The 3,737-nt window shown below is 39.4% G+C and overlaps 1 pseudogene; it reads right to left on the bottom strand.

The window, feature by feature from the left end:
- LOC107670018 (CMP-N-acetylneuraminate-beta-galactosamide-alpha-2,3-sialyltransferase 1-like) overlaps positions 1 to 3,262 on the bottom strand; it is an 18,826-nt pseudogene extending 15,564 nt beyond the window's left edge.
- Positions 3,263 to 3,737: the final 475 nt, after the last annotated feature.

Genomic DNA, 3,737 nt, shown 5'->3' with positions numbered 1-3,737 from the left:
AAGCATCTGAGGTCGCTTCGTGCCATTCACATTCCTGGTCTGCACAACCGGGCAGCCGACGAGCTGTCACGAGCTGTGCTCCCGGGAGATCCCCAGACGGTCCAGCTGATTTGGAGTCGTTTCGGGTCCTGCTCGTGGCGCCTTACTGGTCCACTGGAACCTGTTCGTCGAGTGGTGCTCTTCTCACTGAGAAGACCCCCGGAAATGTCCGATCAGAGTCGTGCTGCCCTTTCTACAGCAGGGGTTGGAGCGAAGGCTGCTACCTCCACCCTTAAAGTCTATGTGGCTGCGATTGCTGCCAACCACGACCCCGTCAAAGGGAAGCCGGTGACATTTTCGGTCGACAATTCGTGCCTAGAGTTCGGGCCGGCTGACTCCCAGGTAATCCTGAGGCATTCGAATTTTAGGTGTGTGTTAAGAAGGCAGCCTTATCAGTGGCGCACGAGATGCGATGACGATGTAAGTGTCGTTGCATTATAATGTTTTTGTTAGCCTATCCAGTTGAAGCCACTAGATGCGGCGCTGCTGCGTTGTTCATTAAAAATATTGCGGAAAAACAGAACATCAATGTGGAGAAGATCTTTTTTACATCAAAACTGAAACCAAGCCGTTCACACAGAACACATATTTCGCGCATTTTCTAGAGGGACGTCTATGGGGTTTTTTCCCCATCCCACTGCATCTCATGTTTTTAAATGAAAAATGTACTCTGTGTGATTGGCTTTCCGCCTTTTGTATTAAACTATGCATACATGATGCTGTTTTGTTTATAGTTGTTTAAGCAACTTAATTAATTATAATTGGTTTATAAACATTATTTTAAACATTATGAACTTTTTTTCACAGATAGTCATGTTATCTTATGCTTTGAATAAACGTGCATTAGTAATATTTTGCTCGATGCACCCTCTTGTGACCTCAGAAGAGAAGCCAAAAGCTTTTCTTCACCCTAACTGTAATTATGCATTTTAAATTCGAATATAATTCAAATTTTGATAATATTTAAGTACAAAATTCAAATTTAGTTTTTCAGCCATTTTGACAGCCCTATAAGTTACACACTCTACTTTTAACTACTGCTAATGGGGAACTGGGAAACATAGGATTTATTAAATGTCAATTCAATTTAAGTCCCAACCAAACCCTAAATATGATTAGCTGACAGGAATGTTGTTCCAGGATCAACAAGGTTGCACTTCACCTTTGGGGTATCAACATGAGTGAAACTCAACTACAGTCTTAAAGGGGATATCGGATGCCCATTTTCCACAAGTTGGTATGATTCTATAGGGTCTTCATGAAATGTCTGTAATGTAATTTGATTAAAATTCTTCAATGGTCGTGTAAAACAGCACCCTTTCTACCTTGTCAAAAACAACTCTGTTCACAGCGACCCCTTTTCAGTGCTCACCCCACCCCTCTCTTCTGTGGGGCGTGTCGACACAAGGCACGTGAATTGCTGCCTTGGACTCCGTATATGGCTCGGAGGTGGTTTTATTCAAATAGCTAGCTATCTACGTAGAAACTGGCTGCAAATTGAAACAGTTTGCTGGATGTCTCAGTTTCAGACTCAGACAGCACATAACAAACTGGCTGCGTGTTTCCTTAGCAGCTTTTCTGATCTGGCAGACACACCAGAAATCTAACTAAATGCAAAAAAAGCTAAACAAGTGAAAATTTCGTCCGATATCCCCTGTAAAAATAAAGGTTCAAAAAGGGGGGTTTTGGGATCCCCAAAAAACTTTCAGTGAATAACAACAAAGTTCCATGTAAAGATTGTTAATGGAACCATCAATACCAATAAAGATCCTTTATTTTTAAGTGTGTAGATCAGTCATTTGAGATTGAGAACCCTTGCTCAATCATCCATTCTCACCGTGTGATGTTCTTAGTGGTAAAGGCACTGATGAGCCACTCCATATCCAGAATCTTGAATGGGGAAAGCACCAGGTAGGTGGAGTTGTCCACATCCATAGCGCTCTCAGGATAGAGAAACCGGTGAGTGGTCTTAGAACCCACATCGTTCTCATAACCTTTTGTTGGGCCCATATTTATCCTAGCTTAACAAAGCATGACTGGGTCAAGAAACCATGTGAAAGATCCGAATATACGTATATGCAGAACATAAAATTACTATATTTTCAACCAAATGTTAATGGTGCTTTTCTTTTTAGCATATGAAAGAATGATGGCATACTGCAAAGTTGACAACATCTGTAAGTCACTGACTAAACCAGTCTTCTAAGTGACACGATCAAATACTGTCATGTCTTGGAAATCAAGAAGCGGGATTCTCATAAAAAGTCAGACAAGTTCTGTTATATCTCATTCTTTACCTAATGACAAAGTCATGAAGATCTATGCGATGTCCATAATGGGATCCTTTAAGGTTCCCTGAGTTTCCGATCACAGCACAAGACCTGCAACGCTTTGGACTAGCATCTGAGTATTGTGTTTTATCTGGAAATAGAGAAAACAACTTCTCCACCACTACAGTGTAGTTGCCTTCTTTCTTATTTTTCTGAAGACCCTGGAATGTCATGTAAAAGAGACTCCATTGAAGAGGTTTTGGTCTTTTTGAGATTTATAGAAAAACAAATGACATTCTTGCATTGAAATTCTGTTCCAAAATCCAGTGACCTGAACTGCAGAGGTAACTCAACTTTGAAACTGATTTCAGTAAAGTCATCTGTAAACAAGTTGGCAAGCTAATGACATGATCCTCAAAAATTAAAATACATAGCACACACATATGTGGGTAAAATTTATCGCTATTTAAAAGTCAATTTATCAGTTATTGAAACAGTTTAGTCCACCATCTTGGATGGATTTCTTTCACTGAGCTCATCATAATGCCATAATGCCAATCACATTTGCCTTCTCCATGAAGAATACATCTAATGTGAGAATGTGAATAAAAAAGGTATCAGGAGCACACCTGTGATGTCTTAAAATGCTGCCTACATAACATCTTACTAGTTTTTGGAAAAGAATCAATGTCATTTTACAGATCAGTACCTTCCAATACTTGAAGATATCTTCACTGAGGACATAATTTTTCCGGGTGAGCAGTGGTTGAATAGAGAGATCATAGAGTTATTGAACCAAAAATTGTGGGTTTGCTGTCTGACACAGTCTTTACACGCACACATGCCTTCTGAGACCTCATCCACAGGGGTTTGGTACACCAGGAGCATGCAGAATATGATCACACAAATGACAGCCGTCATATAGGAACCCCTATAACGCATTAACACCCACATCTTTGTTCCTTTACGCTCCTGCAGAAAAAAAGGGATAAAGTTCTAGGCTGGTATAGTACGAGGCAAACAAGGCAAAACCCTTAAATAAACATTCTTGCATTTGTACACAATACAGGTGTCACTTCTGAATTCAAGATGGATGATATGAATTCACTTGTGGAATGTGGTTGCTACTCCTTTCCTTATGCGGTCTTCGTTTGGGGTGTACACTCATGGTTTTTGGGGTCTCTAGAGACCCCAGGCAACAAAATGTAAGTTTGTAACAAAATAATATATATATATTTTTTAAAACAAATGTAATTTTACTCTGTTTATTAATATTTGTAGAATTATATGAAAAACAGATGATCGAAATAAACGATAAACTCTAAAGACTCCAACTTTTCTCTTTGTAACATCTTGTTCAGGTTTGATTCTAATCATAATGTAACATTATTGAAACACTGATTTTTTTCAGTATAAAAAATGCTAAAC

Source organism: Sinocyclocheilus anshuiensis, unplaced genomic scaffold (assembly GCF_001515605.1).
Source record: "Sinocyclocheilus anshuiensis isolate Anshui unplaced genomic scaffold, SAMN03320099.WGS_v1.1 scaffold160, whole genome shotgun sequence".
NCBI classification, from domain to species: domain Eukaryota; kingdom Metazoa; phylum Chordata; class Actinopteri; order Cypriniformes; family Cyprinidae; genus Sinocyclocheilus; species Sinocyclocheilus anshuiensis.
The sequence above is the reverse complement of the archived record's forward strand: the minus strand, read 5'-3'. Positions and strand labels throughout refer to the sequence as shown.